This window comes from Psammomys obesus, unplaced genomic scaffold (genome assembly GCF_907164565.1).
Source record: "Psammomys obesus unplaced genomic scaffold, mPsaObe1.curated_primary_1811, whole genome shotgun sequence".
Lineage (NCBI taxonomy): Eukaryota > Metazoa > Chordata > Mammalia > Rodentia > Muridae > Psammomys > Psammomys obesus.
Genome location: NW_026585895.1, coordinates 30,923,103 through 30,944,861, shown reverse-complemented (window position 1 = coordinate 30,944,861; position 21,759 = coordinate 30,923,103).

The following is a 21,759-nucleotide window of genomic DNA, read 5'->3' as shown; positions in this document are numbered from 1 at the left end:
AAACATGAAAGAAGAGAAAAACGACACTTTCTCAGATTTCATCCTGATTGGCTTCACTACTTGAGAAAATGGTTTATATGTTTTTAATCTTTGGATTGGCTTCCATGGTTTGAAACTTCTTGGAGCCTGCTACTATGATGAAAATGTTATTGAGGAGCACTCCAGAAGAAAACAAGAAAAAAAAAATTAGCTCAGTGTGTGCTTATGAATACAGCCCATCTCTGCTTTTTTGGGCATAAACCAAAGTAATATTACAGGGAGGCACACAAAAAGTTCTCCAGAAAACTTCCGAAGAGATTACATCAGCCCGCTGACACATGTGGGGGAAAGTGTGTAACTGGGGGTGGGGGTGGGGGCGTCTGTGACTCAGAGACAACCTCATTTTATCTATTGTGACAACCATACCCAAGTGTCTGAAAGGGACGTTCTCTCTACGTCATTCCTCGTGTCACAGTGCCCTTCCTCACACAGGGACAGTCCTTATAAAAATAGTGTGATGGCTCAGGGGGCTCAGGTACAGCAGGGAAAGGAGAAAGCTAAGGAAGTACCTTCCCCGGTTTTCCTCTGCTGCTGCCTGACAGCAAACCGTCAGAAGCAAGGTGCTGGCTGAAGGAGATGGATGGAGACAGGAGAGTGGAGCACTGTCTCTTATCCATCCATGGCCGTTTCCGGGTTTGTGGCCAAAGCTGTACCGGAGTGAAAAGAACCGCATTCTCCAAACATCTGTCTCGGTTGTTGCGGACAGAATGTAAGTGGGGTCAAGCCCACTGTTTAGGCATCTTCTCCCTCCATCAACTACTACCTGGGTAGCATGAATGGAGTGCTGTCATAACAACCTTAGTTAGCATTACTCCTCACAGACATGACCTATAAACACCTGTTGCATAAAGTAACAGAAACTTATTTACAGCCTTAACTTCACTCTTTTTCTGTTAACCCCAGCCCCAAGATGCCTTTCTTCTTGGGAGAATGGAAGATATTCTTGAGAATCAAATGTTTCTAAGAACTGTAGGCTGCCAGATAAAGTTTTAAGATGTTGGACAACTTTCTTTCTTTTTCTTTTTTTTTAACCAGCTGAACTTTTTTTTTTTAATATTAATTACAATTTACTTATTTTGTATCCCAGATGTAGCCCCCTCCCTCATTTCCTCCCAATCCCACCCTCCCTCCCTCATCTCCTCCCATGCCCCTCCCCAAGTCCACTGATAGGGGAGGTCCTCCTCCCCTTCCCTTTGACCCTATCTTATCAGGTGGTATCAGGACTGGCTGCATTGTCTTCCTCTGTGGCCTGGTAAGGCTGCTCCCCACTCAGGGGGAAGTGATCAAAGAGCCAGCCACTGAGTTCAGGTCAGAGGCAGTTGGACAACTTTCAAGTAGTTCAAGCAGTACCTAACCCAGGCCCCAGAAGTCCGGGTTTTTGAAGGGACTATTGGCTGTAAGAGAAATTCAGCTCAATGAACAATGCAGCCGTGTGCTAGAGACTTACTAGGTGTTCATAGCACTTTGGAGACGTTACCGTGGACAAAGGCTATAGGATGACAGCATACTGGGTAAATAAGTCATTCACAGAAGGCGAAATATGCTTTGACTCTGTTTGCAGGTGTTGCCTGGCGAAGTCAGTCACTGATATGGGCACTGCAGCTATGGCCCCAAGGAGCTTAAGGAAGGGTGAGTGAACAGTTGTTTGCTTCAGCGTTCTCTTGTGCAAGGCAAAGAGTCCAGAGAACTGTGTAACAATGAGGGTTTGTTCGGTACCGCTGGGCCATTTTAAATGGTGGGGTGGGGAGATAGCTCCGTGGCAAGCATTTGCCTGGTATGCAGAAAGCCTTGGGTTCAAACCTGAGCACACTACAGCTCAAGCTTGACGGCACACTTTATCGTGTGTGCCCCACTGATCATTTCTTGTAGATGTGAAAAAGAAGCAGTGGGGGGCAGGAGGAGGGCATGGGGAAGGAGATGGAAGGAAAGTAGGGAGAGAAAGGTTTCCGAGCGCACACTCATCACTTATGGGAATCCACTCCTCTGAGTTACCCCAAAGTACGCTTAAAACAACCAGCTCCCCAAGCAAAGACACAACCAACCAGGCTGCCAATCTGACTTTCTGAATGCAGCGCTTTGGCCTGCCTGGCCATGGTGACAGCCAAAATCTACTCTAACTTCTGAGAATTGCCTATTAGTCATTTCAGTCCAATTAGAGTTACACATTCCTGTCTCCCGTCTTCAGTCACAGAACCACCGTATTGGAGAAATCAGAGCCCATCTTACCCATTGGTCTATCAAGTGCCTAAATCTACTTTTCATGGTTGTTTGTTAAGGCAGCCGTGGCTTTGCTTTTCTTTTCTTTTCTTTTCTTTTTGTTATTGAAACAAGGTCTCACCTTGGAACTCAGGCTAGCTTGAAACTCACTGTATAGCCCATTGCTGGCCTTGTCGAATTTTAGCAGCCTTACTGTCTCTGCCTCCGCAGCTAGAATTACCAGCACGAACCGTTATACCCACGCTTAGGTTTGATTTCTTGCATACATGAACTTCCATTCACTTCCCCTGTTAGATTCACAGACTCATTTTTCTTTCTTTATTTCTTTTTTTTTTTTTCAAAAAGCTAAGCCATCTCAACTTTTGCCTTGGCCAAGCCTAATGACCTGGATTCCATCCCCAGGATCTACATGATGAAAGGAGAGTGCTGACTCCCACGAGGAAGCTGTCCTCTGACCTCCACTTGTGCACAACTTCAATTTTTTTTTTGCATTTAAAAAAATATATTTATTTTTTAAATATATTTATTTATTTCCTGGAAATGTGGCTCAGAGGTAGAATGCTTGCTTTGTGTGCATAAGGCCCAGTTTCAATTCATAGCACTCAAAAAAAAAAAAAAAAAACCCTCTTGGGGAAAAAAGTAAAAAGAAGAAAAAATAAACTAGTCTAGAGCAATTCTACTTTGGTCCCCACTTTCAATATTTGGAAACAGAAAAGCTCCCAACATTAATTACTTGGTGTTCACTGGTTACCAAGTGACACACACATGAACACGCACATATATAAATGTGTGTATGTTAGAAGGAAATTCTGGGAGTTATGTTAGTGATGTGCAATGAGGTTAGTGAGGGGATGGAATACTTCACCTGGAAGTTTTGTTTTCTATGGATTTGTCTTTGGGTTTGAGCTTCTGAAACAAAATTTATGTAGCTGGTGTGGACTCGCAGTCTGCCACCTCTTCCTTGGGATTTCAGGTGTGTGCCGCCACATCTGGCCTTCACCTCTATTTTGAAGTAGGAACTCACCAAGTGTTCTGGAAAAGTGAGAGGAGAACAGAGTTGGGGAAGAGACAGCCCCTCCAGACAGCGTGGAAAACGTACACTGACATCAACTCCCAAAGTTTAAACTTAATTCTAAAGAATTCGAAGAAAGTAGGTAAGCAGGCCCATGGAACGGCAGCCCTGGAGAACCTGAGGCTGGAGGATCCAAGTTCAAGGACAGCCTGGACTTTCATACAGAGGTTCTGTGTCAAAAGGAAGAGGACGGAGAAAGGATAGGAGCAGGAGGAGGAGGAACCTCCTGTAACTGAAGGATTTTAAGCAAAGAGCAAATCCTCTGGCTTACATACAGGAAGATCGTCCTTACCACTGAGTGATAAGTGAAAGGAAGAAACAAAAGCATACTACTCAGAGGATGGCAACAGGGCTAGGAGATCTAAGAAGGTAGCGTAGAGTCCAGGGATGGTTAGAGTGGACTTGGGAGACAATTCTGAGAGGTCAGAGAACTGGTAAATTCTCAGAGCAGAGAGAACTCGAGTTAATGGCTCGAGGATGGATAAATGAATAAAACTGGAAGTGTATATGGTCACTCTCAGTTCCTAGTGTTATGGACATTATTGCCATCACATGAGCTCAAGAAGAGGCATAGGCTTAGGAAGAATGAATGTGTCATCTGCTTAGATAAACAAGTGGGTCTAGTACCAGGAGTCCAAGACTTTATGGAAAGAGCTGCATATGAGCGGCTTTCAACATTCTACAGAAGGAAATGAAATGAAATGAAATCACAGAGAACAAAGAGGCAAGAAAAATGGTTCTGAACAAACTGTATGTCTATAAAAGGCCTAACAGAAAACTATGAAAGATTAAACTAGTCAGGGAAAGAATCAGAGGCCGCAAGGAGTATGCATGGCAACAACTGTAAAAGCAGCCACAACAGCCACAGTGACTGTAGCTACAATTCACCATGAGTAACTACGTGCCAGACAGAAGCGATCAGCATTTGGCCTCACAGCCACTACACAGATTGGATTCTCTTATCTTCGTCTCATTTCAGAGAAGATGGCATCGAGACAGCCGATGAAAGACAGAGCTGAGATTCCGGACCACACTGCAACTGACTGCTCTGTTACTCTGTCATTTACCGTCAGGGAATAGTGAATCACAGCTTGCCCTTCTTTCACATAAGAAGTATTAGGAGATATTTCTGAACTCTCTGAAGATAAGAAGCATGGGGGGGAAATGGTAGTAAGCATTTTCACCCCTGGATAATTGGTTAATTTTCCCATTAGAGGATGAATAAAATAGTAATGAAAATTATGAAATCTATCTAACATTCTGTATTTTTATGGGAATAAGGAGAGATAAAGTTTTGAGTAGGAAGAGTATAGGATATTATGATTGATTGAAGTAAAATTAAAATATGGAAAACGGCCAGCTGACTTCAGATTCCCGTGGGAGGGGTTGCAACAGTCAAAGAAGGAAGGCACTTGGCTATCATTATGCAGTGAGGAACTAGAGTCAAGCAAGGCAACGATTTTAAGGCTTGGGTGAAGACGGAGCATGCTTAGAAGCATTTGTGAAGGAGATAAGACAGCCAAGGATGATGGGAATGTTCCAGAGCAAAGGTGAAGGATTAGACTTGGAGAAGAGGACGAATAGATGAAAATCACGGGTGCGTACACACACACATACAGAGAGACCGACTATAAAAAATAAACAAAACAAAGGCCAATTGAAATGCATGTCAAATAGGAGTCTCCAAATCCCCAGAGTGTCCAGAGCAGAACAGAACAGATACATGGGAGCTTAGAGCTCTGCACAAGGCAGGGGCTGCAGGCAAATTTGGCTGTGCACCCATCCACCACTTAGAGGTGTCCATATAGAAAAGTGCGTTTGTTTGAGACCAGCCGTGGAGGCGGGGCATAAGTTTCACGTGATTCTCCTGCCTCTTCCTGCAAAACAACTGAGATAACAAACGCATACTGCTCTGTCTGTTGTATCCACAATTTTCTTCTCCTCCTCGTCCTCTTCCTTCTCCACTTCCTCTTCTTCTGTCTGGCGCTCGGGCCCCAAGTCTACTCTGAGCAAATACACCACTTTTGGTAGGCAGGGGTACTGAGTGACGATGCTAAACTCTACGCCTTCATGTGTGCAGATCCTGACCTTAGAAGTGATTCCTGAGGAGAGCTGAAGTGTGAGCAAGAACTTTGTAAGGTTTTAGAAAGAGAGGGACTTGGGCAGAAACATGTTGAAATTCACTTCCAAATAGTTTAGTTTTGTTTACTAGAACTTTTCAAACCTTTTTTTTTTCTTTACTTTTTTTTTTTTTTTTTAATGTAGGGGAGCAGGATGTCTGCAGAGAGAAAAACATGGAGAAGAAAGTTTGAGGTAAGGTTTGAAAAGCACTATGGGAACGGGAATAAATGCAACTCAACAGCTGTACTGAGGACTGCAGAACCAGAGACAGTCGGACATCCCAAATACCTGGATTTGGGTTCAGTTTTGTTTACTTTGGGTTCTGGTGTGTTGAGACATGGTCTCAACATGTAGCTCAGGCTAGCCTGGAGACCACTGAGTAGCCCAAGCTGGTCTCAAACTTGTGATGCTCCAGCTTTAGCCTCTTACATGCTAGAATTGGAGATATATGCCATGGTGTCCCTCTCTGACACTTCTACTGGCACCAAATGTCATCCTGATTTAGCTTGTTTAGCAATGTTCAGGACCAAAAGAGAAAGGATCTGTGCTTATACGGATCACGGAATTTTGGGTGTAGGCGTGATGAAAGACCAAGAGCTAACAGTCCACCCACAAGCTTATAAAGGGTGGATAAATGCAGCCAGGCATGGCGGTACAGTCTTAACTATGGAAAGATCAGGATTTCAAGGTCAGTCTCTCCTATGTATTGAGTTTGAAACCTACCTGATCTACAAGAGACTCAGCCTGAAAACGTACAAATGAAGACGCAGAGAATCTGCAAGACAGCTCATTGGGTAAAGCACTTGCTGCCCAGCCTGTTGAACTGAATTCTCTTGCCAGGACCCACACCGTAGAAGGAGAAAACTGACTGACACAGGTTGTCCTCTGACCTCCACATGTGCACTGTGCTGTGGGCTTGCCCCGCCCTCTCACACACACACACACACACACACACACACAGTTTTGTTTTGCTGTGCTTTGTTGTTGCTGTTGGTTGGTTGTCTGATTTAAAAGACAGGGTAACCCTATGTGACCTTGTTTGGCCTAGAACTAGCTCTATACCCCAGGCTGACCTCAATTCACATAGATGCACCGGTCTCTGTCTCCCAAATGCTGAGATTAAAGGTATGTACCGACACGCCTGACCAACACAATAAATGTAATTTAAAAGTTTTAAATAAATGGACACTACTGAAACATAAAAAGTAACTCTCACAGTCACACCCTCCTCCTGGTATTTTCACATAAGGGCTGATTTGGTCTGTGAGATCAGCGGCAGACAGTGGAAATGAGCAGATGTTGCTTCTCAGATTACATCATAGAAGACTGACTCCCTACTTGGGTCCTCCCTGTCTCTCTCTCTGTGTTATCTCTCTTGTCTCTTACCTTTCTCCCCTTTCTCTCTCTGTGTCTCTGTCTTTCTCTGTGTGTCTCTCTCTGTTCGTGTCTCTATCTCTCTGTCTCTCACTCTTTCTCATTCTAGGGAAGCCAGCTGTCTTATGAAGACACTCAAGCATCAAGGAAAAGCCCCACTGTCAAAAAAAATGGGAACTCCTAAGCCATGGCCCATGAGGAATCCATGCCAGTCATTCACTGTGTGCGTAAGCTTGGAAGTGGGTTCTCCAGGCCAAGTTCTGCGCCGAGATGACTCCAGCCCACGATTTCATGAGCCAGAACCACCCACTTACGCCACTCCCAGATTTCTGGCCCTCAAAAACTGTATGAAGTAATAAGTGTGTGCTGCTACAAGCTACCATGTTTCAGAGACTGGTTTAAGATTGTGATAAATAACTAATGGAATTCCCTTATCCAAAAATTGCACAAAAAACTTTTACAAGCCTAAATTTCCAAGATTCGGTTGGATGTTTACAAAGTTAAAGTGTTTATGTATAATTCAAAAAAAGGAGATACTTCTAATTGCAAAACTTGGTAGCCTGGGTTCTATAGAGATAGTGGAGGAGCCACACAGATGAACAAACACTCACCTGGGTCCTACTGTCTGTTATCACCTTGGCCAACATGCTGAAAGACCAACGGTGCAAATTATGAGAGGCAGGCAGGAAGATGATTTGTGTCTGGTATGAGGTTGCAGTGTGAGGCTTAACCACATGAGTACCTAGAAACTATTTTCCCTGGCTACAGTTCTACCAGATAAAGAAAAAGATTTTCAGGGCTCTTGACAAGGGCTCTTACAGGCACAGATTTGGTCTTTACTCTTTGTTGTTTTCTTTTCTTTTTTCCTTCTTGAGAACACTATTAGTATTTTTATTGCTGGCATAAAATGGCCAACATAAACAACATGAAGCAGAAAGGGTATCTTTGACTGCCTGGTTCAGAAAGGTTCAGCCCATGGTTGCTTGGCCCCATGCACTCTGGCAGGTATGCGGACTATAGGAGTATGTATAGGAGCAGAGACCCTTCAACTCAGAGCAGACAGTAAGCAAAGAAAGAGTGATCAGATAAGAGGCCCTGAGGAATCCCCCCACCCAGCTGCTTCCTGCAGTCATGCCACACCCGCCAGAATTTCTACCTCCTCCCAAAATAGCCCCAGCAGCTGGAATCCAAAGTTGAACATGAGCCTGGTAGACTCTGAAAACTTCATAGGAGTGTAAGGATCAAAAACAAGAGTTCAGGCCTGGCAGGGTAGCTCATGCCTTTAATCCCAGCACTTGGGAGGCAGAGGCAGGCAGATCTATGAATTCAAAGCCAGCCTGGTCTACAGAGAGAGCCCCACAACAGCCAGGGCTACACAAAGAAACCCTGCTTCTAAAAAACAAAAACACGAGCCCTGACTTCTCTTGCAGAGGACCTGGATTCAGTTACCAGTGCTCATATAAAGGCTCAAAACTATAATTCTGCTTTCAGGAGATCTAACTCCCTCTTCTGACCGCCACAGGTATCAGGCACACATGTGGTAGGCTTACTTTCGTACATCCAGGCAAAACACTCAAACAAAATAAATAAATCTAAATTTGTAATGTATATATTCTATGGAAAGATGTTTTTGTGCACGGTGTATTCAAATGCTGATTTCTGTATCCAGAGATCTGACTGCAGTCCGACTTTGGCATTGTCATTATTATGAAGCATCTCCTGTCTTGATATGTTGGAAACTTTGTACGCCACCACCTACTGATTGGTCAGACAAAGAGCTAAATAGCCAATGGCTGGGCAGGAGAGTAAAAGGCGAGACTTCCAGTCCCAGTGAGGAGGGTCTCAGGTTGGGACCAGAGAGAGAGAAGCAGAAGTTGCCATGGGGACACATAGAGAAGAGCAGCCATGGGGAGACTAGGTGGCAGGTAACAGGCCATGTGGCTGGGAAGTAGGCCAGACCATCATAGTCAGGTTAGGATGCTCAGTATCTGCCTAGCTATGGTGCCTGAAGCAATTAACAAGTGTAAAGGTCTCGTGTCATTTGTCAGAGCAAAAGCAGGTATAGAAAACAACCTTGCATTTTACAATATACAATTTTATGTTTTAACCCTTGATTTTAATTTTAAGATATATTTACCTATATGAATTTTTAAATATCAGTTTGGGCCAGCTAGAAGGTTCATCAGGTAAGAGTGTTTGCTATAAACCTGAGGAGACCTATAGGGTAAAATGGGAACTTCCACAAATTTTTCTCTGATGCCCACATGCGCACGTGCGCACACAGACACACACAGACACACACACACAAAGTAAAAATAGGTTTTAAAAATGTATAATAAATAACTTTGATGGGCTTGACAGTGGTCTGAAACAGAAAATGGTCAGTGAACTTGAATACAACTCAAAAGACTACATCAAACTACACATGTGAGAGCCTGGGTTCTATGCCCGGTACCACAAAGATAAAAAATGAATAAACAAAATAGAACAGAGGATCCAAAAAATGGGTAAAAATAGTCCAATATGTATGCTGTTGTCATCATTTCATATGAGGAGAATGTAACGAAAGAAGTAAGTGAGATGATTAGTGGTCAGTAATTATCTAAAGTTTATTTTAAAATCCTGTATATCCAGGGAGTTCAGCAAAGTCCAACAGAAAAAAAAAAAAAAAAGTAAAGAAAATACACTTAGCTGGGCACAGCAACACACACCGATAATCTCAGCAGTTTTGGAAGCAGAGGCAGCTTCGAGAGAATCCGGGTTTCAAGGACAAGCGACATAGCATGTTTGAGGTCACCTTGTGCCACATCAGACCCTGTCTCAAAACAAAACAAAACAAACAAACAAAAAAACACTAACTAAACAAACAAGTCAATATAAGCCTGTCATATTGGCTCACATTGAAACTCCAGTGCCTGGGTGACAGACACAGGATGATTTTCCTAAGTTCAAGGTCGGCTGGTCTACATATACAGGTCTACTTGCAGCCAGACATAGGTAGATAAAGACTCCGCCTCAAAAACAAACAAACAGAAATCCTACATCCTAAGGACAGTGTAGGCCAGCTACTGACAACAAAATGTTTTCCCTCCCTCTTTGGTGTTTTGAGACAGGGTTTCTCTATGTAGCCTTGGCTGTCCTGGAAATTATTCTGTAAACCAGGCTGGCCTCGAACTCACAAGAGATCCACCTGCCTCTGCCTCCGGAATGCTGTGGTTAAAGGCAGGTGCCACCACGGCTCCACTTTGAAAACTACATCTTAAAGCAAACTTGAAAACAATATAAACAAGAAAACCAAAATTTGAAATACAAGTGATTTTTCACCCAAATACTACTACTACTAAAAGCTAGAAGCTAATGAAATAGTATGTTTAAAATGCAGGGGAACATTGGTACAGAGATATCAGACATATTGGCAGTACTTTCTTTAGTGGTGGAGCCATTATTATTTTGTCTACGCTCCAGTAAATAATTCCCTACCTATGCTCATGCAAGCAACCCTAGCTCCACAGATCACACACACACACACACACACACACACACACACACACACGACATGAAAATAGGAGGGGGAATTGTTAGGATTGAGAATGGGCCATTGGGAGTGGGTAGTGGTAAAAGAGTCATGGGGGAAGGGTGAAAATGCCCAAAATATGTAAAGTATGAAATTATTAAAAATAAATTATTTAACACAGGATGAAGGAAAACTTTCAGAAATTGGGATTAAAAACACAAGATGCATTGAATATGCATTTTGAAGGCAAAATGAAGACATTTAAAAATATTTTATTTTTAATTGTGTGTACCTGTGTGTGTGTGTGTGTGTGTGTGTGTGTGCAGGTGTCTATGGAAACCAAGGTATGCATGATCTCACAATTTCTGTGCAATATTAATTAAGCACTTCTTGAAGGTTCCAGTTCATTTTTTTGGTGTATTTCATATATTTATATATTATTTATATGTTTATACTTAATAAACATATTTTAGTATATGTATATTATTAAAACATGGTTTTGAGATTCTGGTATTGTTTTTGTTAGGGTGCAGTACCTACAGAGGCCAGAAGAGGGCCTGAGGTCCCCTGGAGCTGGACTTACAGAGAGAGAGCTGTGAATCACCTGGAAAGTGTGCTGGGAACTGAATGTAGGTCCTCGACAAGAGCAGCCAGAGCTCTTAAACTGCTCAGCCATCTCTTCAGCCCCAACAACCCACTTCTTGACACATGATATTATTAACAGTTAATGCCTTTAATACTCAACTACTGTTGCAATGGCAACAAATTTCCATGTGGCTTTTGCAGAACAGATACTCAACCCACAGCAGAGTATCTGCTGTCCAGGACTATGAGGCAATCTCTCGGGCCTTGATTTGTCAAAACTCATTGACCTGAAGGCCTACTAGGTGCTCATCCAGTAAAGGTGTCTAGCTTCAAACCTGATGACTTGGGGTAGATCCCTGGAACCCACCCGACAGAAGGAGAGAATCAACTCCCAAAAGTTGTCCTCTGACTTTCACGTGCCCTGTGGCACACAACACCAAATAAACAAATAAATGTAAAGCTAAAAAATACTTTATTTCATTGCGCTGAACATGTAATGTCTGTGTATGTCCCTGTAAAATATACAAACGCAATGACTAATGGTGGCGCACACCTTTGATCCCAGCGCTTGGGAGGCAGAGGCAGGCAGATCTCTGTGATTTTTGAGACCAGTCTGGTCTACAGAACAAGTTCCAGGTAGGGCTACACAGAGAAACCCTGTCTCAAAAATTCAAAATTAAATATATATTTATGCATATAAACATATATACAAATGAAATATAAAATTCACAAAGAAAAAGAAGTCTGCAAAGAGCAAGTTGATTGGATTTCTTAAAAAACGGAAGCTGTAGCTTCTTCCTCGGGAAAACACCAAATGGTAGATGACACGATTGCCTCAGGAGGCCGTGACGGCTTCCACTGAGGATTCCAGCATTCTACTGCAGCTGTCTTGGGGCCCACAGTCATGGCTGAGGCTGGGGCTCATGGAGGCAAAGCCGAAGACAAGGAGTGGATCTCTGTCAGCAAGCTGGGCTGCCTGGTTAAGAACATGAAGATAAAGTACTTGGAGGAGATCTGCCTGTTCTCCCTCCCATTAAGTAATCCTTGATCACTGACTTTTTCCTGCGTGCATCCCTAAAGGATGAGGTTCTAAACATCATGCCAGTGAAGAAGCAGACATGGGCTGGCCAGCAAACCAGGTTCAAGGCTTTTGTCGATTTGGGGGACTACAATTGTCACGTTGATATTGGTGTGGTTTTTTAATTAATTTATTTTTTTTATTAATTACAGTTTATTCACTTTGTATCCCAGCTATAGCCCCCTCCCTTGTCCCCTCCCAATCCCACCCTCTCTTCCTCTTCTTCTCCTATGCCCCTCCCCCATTCCACTGATAGGGGAGGTCCTCCTCCCCTTCCATCTGACCCTAGCCTATCAGGTCTCATCAGGACTGGCTGCTTTTCTTCCTCTGTGGCCTGGTAATGCTGCTCCCCCCTTAGGGGGAATTGATAAAAGAGCCAGCCACTGAGTTCATGTCAGAGACAGTCCCTGTTCCCATTACTAGGGAACTCTCTTGGGCACTGAGCTGCCATGGGCTACATCTGTGCAGAGGTTCTAGGTTATCACCATGCATAGTCCTTGGTTGGAGTATCAGTCTCAGAAGAGACCCTTGTGCCCAAATTTTTTGGTTCTGTTGCTCTCCTTGTGGAGCTCCTGTCCCCTCCAGGTCTTTCTATCTCCCCCCCCCCCCTTTTTTTTTTTCACAAGATTCCCTGCACTCTGCCCAAAGTTTGGCTATGAGTCTCAGCATCTGCTTTTTTACCTTGCTGGGGAGAGTCTTTCAGAGGCCCTCTGTGGTAGGCTCCTCTCCTATTCCCAGTTTTTTTTCCCCTCTTCTGATGTCTCTCCCGTTTGCCTTTCTGAAGGAGGGTTGAGCATCTTACCCCAGGTCCTCCTCCTTGCTTAGCTTCTTTAGGTGTACAGATTTTAGTAGGTTTATCCTATATTATATGTCTATAAGTGAGTATATACCATGTATGTCTTTCTGCTTCTGGGATACCTCACTGGTCTTGGTATTAAGTGCTCCAAGGAGGTAGCTGCTGCCATCTGAGGAGCCATCATCTTGGCCAAACTTTCCATCGTCCCTGTGCAGAGAGGCTATTGGGGCAACAAGATTGGCAAGCCCCACACTGTTCCATGCAAGGTGATGGGCCACTGTGGCCGTTTTGGTGTGTCTCCTCCCTGCTCCCAGAGGCACTGGCACTGTCTCTGCTCCTGTGCCCAAGAAGCTACTGCTGATGGCCAGTATTGATGACTGCTACACATCAGCCAGGGACTACACTGCCACCCTGGGCAAACTTTGCCAAGGCCACCTTTGATGCCATCTCCAAGACCTACAGCTACCTGACCCCTGACCTCTGGAAAGAGACTGTGTTCACCAAGTCTCCTTCAGGAATTCACTGATTATATTGTGAAAACCCATACCAGAGCCTCTGTTCAGAGGACCCAGGTTCCAGCTGTGGCTACCACATACGGGTTTTTATACAAGAAAAATAAAGTGAATCAAATCTGAAAAAAAAAAAAAATGGAAGTTGTACTTTCAACACTGATTTTTTTTTTTTTTTTTTTTTGGTCGATGTTAAATAAATAAGACCTATTGGTCCTGCCATCATAGTCTCCCTATGTGGGAGGCCAGACATGGAGGGGAATAAGTGAGAAGGAAGAAGGAAGCTGAATGACAGAGAAAAGCTATTAGAGCTGTGATGTGCTGGATCTTTCCTTATAGGGCTCTTCTTGTGCTGCCATAGCATGGAACTACCTCATAGCATTGCTGTGGATCAACATTACTCATGGGGTGTCTTGTTAGCTCTCTGCAAAGGACGTAGGAGACAAGGTTCATAAAAGTATGAGAAATCTAATATTAATTTTTTAACTCAGAAAAAAATATAACAGATTCCTATGACTTCATGTCTGGCTAAAATATAGGAATAGGAAAAAGAAGACAGATTTTTTTTTTCACAAGTAATAAATGGCACCAGTCAACTACCAAGTAGACTAAAATGTTTTCCTTTACCATAAGCACAGACAGGGCTGCAATCAGGCTGGGTTCCGTTCCATACACCTTAAAGGAATGTTGTCTTATTTCACTGAAGTATAACAAAACTTCCAGGAATGAAATTCTTCCTAAAAGTTTCCTTTTTTCTTCCTCTTTATCCTATCTTGACTTCCTCAGTATAAGACACTTACTCATATTCATATTGTGGGTCAAAATAAGGCTTTCTCTGTATTAACATACAGATGGAAGCACATAGCTATGGGAAATTAAGAGAAAGCTATTCAATTTTTATTCAAGATATAATTTGAAGTTAATTTCTGTCCTCAGTAACATTTCGAGCATATGGATGAGACAATCCCAGGCTCCTCATGTAGATTTCTGGCCGTCTTGCTCCCTAGGGCTGCTGGGTAGACTAGTTTCTCCACAATTGCTCTGCTGCCTTCCTTTGAATTGCCCATGTCTAGCTTCTAGGCAGCAGAGTTGGCTCTCATGAGAGTCTTATGTCCTATTGTGCGCAAATTGGGCACACAAACCCCTACACTTGCTCATGAAGTCTACCATTCACTAAGCCCTCCACACAGAGACCATTCCTTGGTTGGCAGCTCTATACCCACTTGGGAATTCCATTACTGACAAGGAAGAGAGAATGAATGGACAGCAAAGAGCGGTCAACAGAGCTCTCTGCTGACCACCAAGAACACAGTCAACAGAGTACAGCTACGTCATAACACTAATTCACTGATAGCACAGGGCAAGGAGTCTGCTCCATCTTACAAACTGACAAGGGAAAACACCTGCACCTTCTCACAGTCACCCAGAATCTCGCTAAAATGATGGGTAAGAAATGGACAGGAAAATTGCAAAAGTGCCCATGCACGGAAAGGAAGAAGAGTCATGTGTAGCAGGCAAGAAATGGCACGGATTGTGACAATTGTCTCCCCACGAGAAGCTAAATGTTGGCATGGAGCTGAGAGTCAAGATGCCAAGAAGCAGGCAGAAATGATTGCCAAACCCTTCTAACACCCAGAAATTAGAGACACAAATTATCTCTAAATGTGAAAAATAGATGATGAGGACAACACCACTGGCTGATTATGATTCATGGTTCTGTCGTGTTATGATTCATATTTTGATTTTTGCTGTTAGTGCCTGGTTGGTGACTCTGACCTACCTGTCTCTCAAGAGGTCATGTGATCTTCCTCCTTCCTGGCGGTGAGGACTGCCGTAGACAGGAAAGGAAGACTGTCCACACACACGCTTGTTGTGGTTCTTCACAGTCTTCTAGAAATCAAGCCTTTGTAGTAAAATCCCCATTAAAAAAAAAAAAAAAAAAAAAAACTCAGAGATCAGGGTTCAGGAAGCTTCTAGGCAGCCAAACCCACAGAATTTCTTAGAGGATGGAAGGCACGGGAGCTCTGAGATCCTTTTCCCATACTCATCCTCTGCATCTCTCCATCCATGTCCTCTGGTAGCTCCTTTCCAAAAAAAAAAAAAAAAAAAAAAAAAAAAGTAGTAATCCCGATTTTCCTGCGTTCTGTGAGTCACTCACTCACATCAGTTCAGTGCAAGCTGTGGTTCAAAACTGCCCATCCGTGTCACTGTGTGCACCAGCCTGGCTTGTTCTGTGTGTCTTGAGATGCTTTTAAAAAATAAATACACTGCTAAGATTGTAGGTATGGATTATACGTGTTTAGTTAAATTAGGGTATTGCAGATCTACACAAGTTTGTTCTAAAATTGATATGAGCTATTACTGATAGATTCCTTAGTGAACAATGTAAAAGTCAAAGAAACACTGCCTTTTTGTTATTTTGGATTTTTGGTTGTTTCGTTTTTGTTGGTTGGTTGGTTGGTTGGTTGGTTGGTTGGTTGGTTGGTTGGTTGGTTTTGGCAAGGATCTCACATGATAACCTAGCCTGGCCTCAGATCTATGATCTTTCTGCCTCAGCCTCCTGAGTACTGTCAGTATCAAACAGTGTATGCTGCTCACTGCATAGTTTAGAAACAAAAGCGGCAGGCGTGAAGAATCTGCAAGTATCAAGAGAGGGAGGGAAGGAGAGAGAGCGAGACAGAGAGATAAACGCGATATCTTATTTAATGGCGTGGGTGAATGGGAGTCTCTGCAGCATCATGAAGTCTCGGTTTTCTTTGTTTTAACCAGAATTCTGAGTGCAGCTTCGCAATTTCTCTTTCCTTTACCCTATACTCCCCCACCTTTGTAACAGGAGCTCTCACCCTATCTGTCCTCCTTGGCTGCGGGGGCCTTCTGCGGGAGCCAGAGTTCCAGCTTCCATTCCAGAAAGGGCCCTGTCTGCTTATGCATGTAAGTAACAGGAGGAGAGATGCCCTCTGAATGAGGGTGTGCCCTGCCTGAGTGAGAAAGAAGTATTTGGGGAGCTCTGCACAGCTTCTTGTGTCAACAAAAGTGTACCATGAGATGTGGTTTCCGTGTGGTGGACCATTCGAGTTTTATAGGCTTCTCAGGAGCCCGCTTCCATGGTGGTGGGAAGATGCCATGCGTATTCAGTGTGAACATGTAACCAGGCTCTTCTGAAGAGCGTCCTGGAGCCACAGTAGATATAGCAAGAGCCGCCTTTCTTCCCAGAGCACAGTGGGCTCTTTCCTGGTGTATACATGTGCCTGCCTCTCCAATCATGTCTCCTTGGTATGTTCTACAGACGAGTGAAACTCCTACAAAAGAGTTGGAAAAAGCACCTCTTCCTCAGATGGAGTGTGGACTTAGGGTGAGGAAAGGAATGATGAGATTGTTGATTACGTGAGCCAGTGGGTGAAGGATGTGAACATGTTATACTGAATCAAGGAAAGTCCCAACTCATGGGAATGTGGAATTAGAGGGTAAAGGGGCCATGCTAACCTGGAATGTGGGTAACGAAGTTGGGTCCAAGAGCAAAGTCAAACATTCCATGTTAAGTCAGTTCTTGAGGCCCAGCACAGCTATGGGCCAGTGCTGGGCTATCTCTGAGAAGGCAGAGTGCACACTCTGCCTTAGAAGGTGGAGGGTGCTGGCTCCTCAGCTAGTCTAGGCGGGCTGGTAATGGAGAAAGCAGAGAGGTCCATGTGTCTTCCTGGATCCAAATCACAGGGACCTTCAAGAGAATTTAGCTGTTATGGTGACAGAGCTGAAAAAGCAGATGTCAGTAAGTTTTTATGAATCGTTACAGGTCTTGTAATAAACCTGAATGAATCCATTAAAAAAAAAAAAAAAAAGAGTCAAAGCCAGATGTGAAAGGACACACATCTAACCATGATGAGGTTAACTGTGAAGAGGGAATAGATCAGGAGAGTGGGATTAGACAAGAACCCTTTCACCTCTCACCTCACAGCTACCTATATAGTTGGGTAATTTTTTTATTTCAATACTGAGTAATGAAGTCAGGGCCATTCTCAAGCTAGGCAAGCACTGAACTACTGCACCTAATCTGTAGCGCTTTCTGTTTGACTTTGGAATAGGATCTTTCTCTGTAGCCCAGGCTGGCCTCCTATTGCAATACTCCTGTCTCAAATTCCTGAGTTTTAAAACGAAACGCATGTGCCGCTGTGAGCAGCTACGAAATGATTTTTAAAATAAGATCAGGAGTGTAAGGGGTTTGTCATCACAGAGTTCCATGTAGCACAGACTGGCCTCACACTTGCTATGCAGCTGAGAATGGCCTCGAATTTCTGATCGGCCTGCCTTCACCTCTCAACTGCTGGGACTACCGGGGTCCACCTCCACACCTGGCTTACAAAGTGCCGGGGTTGACCCCAGGACTCGAGCACGCTAGACAAGCACTGTTACCAGCTGAGTTACATCTCCAACCCCCACGTATCTCTCCATAGCATATCCTCTCTCTCCTCCTTCCCTTCCTTCCTCTTGCTCTCTCTTTGTATATAAATGCTATGTATACACACATGCACACACACACACAACACACACAACACACGTGCACGAGTGTGTGTGTGTGTGTGTGCATGTGTGTATACATATATATAAATATACAAGTTCATATGGGTAAGCACACATGTAAGGGGGCATGCACAAGCACATGTATGGATGTTCCTATGGAGTTGTGAAATTGATGAAGGGCGTCTTTCTTTGATGGCTCTCCACTGTTACTTTCTGACGCAAGGTCTTCCACTGAAAATAGAATTCACCTATTCCAACTAGTGCTGGACACTACCCCGTCTTTGTGCCCCATGAGTCAAGATTACAAGCGCCTACCACCCCTGCCTGGCTTTTATGTAGGTTCTGGGAATCTGGCCTCAAGGCCTCATGTTTGCACAGGAAAAGTAAGCACTCCTTAACCACAGAGCCATCCCTAAGTCCTGGTACTTACACCTGAAGACACTGCACCGACATATACTCTTGCCCATGATAGGTATCGGTGTGTGTTAGATTAAACTGCTGCCAGCATGTAAAAACTCTTACTGTTGTCCATATAAAACACAGCTCTCACTTCAAAGGGAACAAGAGCTTATCTCCAGCCAAATATGTGTGACCACAGCCCTTCCCCCGGGGAATACAGATTCAGTTTGCTCCAAATAACACGTTCTAGTGTGGAAATCATTTCATGAAGTTTTTATAGTTACAGAATAACGGAAAGTCACAAACCAACGCACTTCCCAAAGGCACTGCAGGGGGTGGCAGATAGGCAGCGTACAACAAAATGGAGAGATCTCTGCTACAGACACTAATGACAGACTTAGCCTTTGGGTTCAGGGAAGTCGGCGGTTTGTTAAAACATTCCAGAGGGTTTACCTGATAGTCACAGGGATAGAGGCGAGCAATTGAGTGGTTATTAAAGGTGACTAAAGACAGTCCAAGCGAATTTTGGCTCTGGATCTGCAACATTGCAGTGCTCTAAGCAGTCATCAGCCCTGTAGAATCTTTAATAAAGGTATGGCATGCATATATATATATGAACTTCCGGTCACACTATTAGACTGTAACCTGATTGGATTGTTTTCTTTACCTGAATCTACAGGAATGGTATAATATTGTTAGTCTAAAAATTTTCTTTTGTAGCTATTGTATTGCACAGTTTAGATTTGTGCTGTTTTTTAGGGATTGCTCTCAGATATTACTAAACAATGGTCTTGGCACGTTGGACCAAGGGAAATCTGGGCCTCATTAATGAGTCATTCCCTTTGGCCCTGGTGAGACAAATATGAGCTTCAGAGGCAGAGCAGTGGGCTTTGCCCTGCTGGTAAGACTGTGAGCAGGGGCAGTGGTAAAGGCCACTATTGTTCTCATAAGCAGAGGACGCAGGTGCTCATCTGCTCAAATTGGGGCACATGTTTCATTTCTTAAAGATTTGTTGGACCTCCTTTTCTTGATCTGAGGCTCTAGCCTTCCGTGGCATTTGCAAACTGCTTTCCTGGGCTGCTGGGCAATCTGTCTGGGCCTTAGCCGCCTGAAAGTGTGTGTGTGTGTGTGTGTGAGTGTGTGTGTGTGTGTATGTTTACTTGTGGGGATTATTGTTTCTCTCCTTCCACCAAGTGGGATCCAGGTTGCCAGGCTCAGTGGCAGATACCTTTGCCCACTAAGCCATCTCACTGAGCCAAGGGCAAGTTATTTGGAGGTCATCAGACCTGACTGAATCAATGAAACCAAATGGATAGGCTTGAAAAATGGGAAATCCTGGGCAAGATCATCTCACACAACAGAATCCCAAGCAACGGTAGGCGGTCAGGACAGCAGGGACTTTGCCTCTGTGATCTATTGACTCTCTGTGTTCTCATCAGTCATCTCTTGCAGGACAAAGTGTGGAAGAAAGTGTCCAGTCAATGGGCTGCTCCAAGGCCATCTGTCCACCGAATCTGAGGAGTTAAGAGCCCGTATTGAGAGATTCTTCAAGAGGACGAGAGTGTTAAAACAAAATGCTGGTTTGCGAGGCAGCAGCTGTGGCTAAGGCTCCTGCCCTGATGGGATACAGTATTGATACAGACTTGTTGGTGGGGTTCTGGGAAGGAAGACTCGGCACAGTTCTTAAGTCACCCTTGCTTTTTTTCATAAGATTATTCATTTCTTTGTAAGAATCCTGTCTCTTTCGAGTCTCGACAAGTTATCAAATGATCTTGTTCTGCTGGCAACCAAGAAACAAAACACTGGAAATGAGGGCACTCTTAAAGTGTGCAGGAGACTGTGGGGCCTATGCAGGGTGCTCCTTTCAGCACCGCAAGGTTACTGTCAGCTGAGAACAGGTGAAGGCTGTGGGGTTGACAAACACACCAACATGCTCTCCCTGAAACCCACTAACATGTCACGAACTGCTTATATTTTTAAAGATCTAACATGAAATTTTTGGATGCTAGAGAGTGGATATGGATGGTAACCACATTAGGAGATTAAAACGCGAAATGCTATCTCCATAGCGAGTCTGTGAGAAAGAAGCAGCTTCTTCTTGGAGAGAATGAAGATGCTTAGGCGTTTAAGCTGAGTAACCAACAGCTCAGTGATCCACATGACAGCTCTGAACAGCTTGGCTCTTGTCCTTTTGTAAGTAGAAGGGAAGATAAAAAAACGTCGCTGAAACTATTTCCCAGAATGCACTGGGGGTCAAAGGGTGGTCAGCAGGAAGCAGGAGGGATGCCCATCACCAGCTGCTCTCAGTTCCAGCAAAGAAAACAAATTCATTTGAGAAAAAAGCAAGGTGGACAGTCCCTTGGCCCAATTAGCCAACGGAAAGAGGAGACCCAAATAAACAGAATTGGAGACTAATAGGGAAACAGCATGAAACCAGAGAAATGCAGAACACCGTAAGGGAATATGACCATGCTCCAGTGCAAGGCCACACATGCAAGAGCATGTGGGGAGCACAAATTGGGCTTGGTGGACTTTAAAAGAGGGGATCACAAACGTGGGGAGGCCGGGAACGGAGTGAATCTGGTTGGAGCTGGGGGAGGGGTGAATATGATCAGAGTACATTGACCAAGCTTCTCAAAGAACTAATCTAAAAGAAATGGATGAGTTTCTAGATTCACTGAAACCACCAAAATTAAGCCAAGAAAAGGTCAACAACCTAAACAGACCCATAGTAAATAAGACTGAAACAACAATATAAACCTGACAAGAAAAGACCCAGATCCAGATAGATGCACAACGGAACTCTGCCAGTGACCTAAATGTAAGAAAACATAATTCTACTTTCAAAGAACTACAACCAACACTTCTTAGCTTATTAAATAAATAAATAAATAAATAAATAGATAAATAAATAAATAAATAAGAACAGAAGGAGCACTTGCAAATTCCTATGAAACCAGTATCACTCTACTACCAAAACCAGATAAAGGCACAATCTGTATTCCTACCTAATACAGATGCAAATATTCTCAATTAAATACTTGAAAACTGAATAAAGGCAAATATCAAAAGTATCATTCCAAGTTGTCTTTACCCTGAGATGCAGAGATAGTTCAATATACACACATCAATAAATATAATCACATAGATGGACTTAAAAACAAAAATCACATTATCATCTCACTAGATGTGGAAAAGGCCTTTTGACAAAGCTCAATACACCTTCTTGACAAAAGTCCTAGAGAGAAAACGATTGGGGGAAACATACTTTGATAGAATAAAAGCTATGTATGGCAAACCCACAGCCAACATCATAAATGGAAAAAACCTTGAAACAGTCTCACTAAAATCAGGAATAAGAGTGCTATCCGCCAACACAACTCCTTTTCAATATAGGCTCAAGGCACTAGCTGGAGTATATGGGCAAGAAAGGAACAATTAAGGGATAAATAAAAGAAGAAGAAATCAAACAATCCCTAGCTGCAGATTATAAGAGATTATATGTAAGGTTTCCTAAATAAGAAAACTCCTAAAAATGAT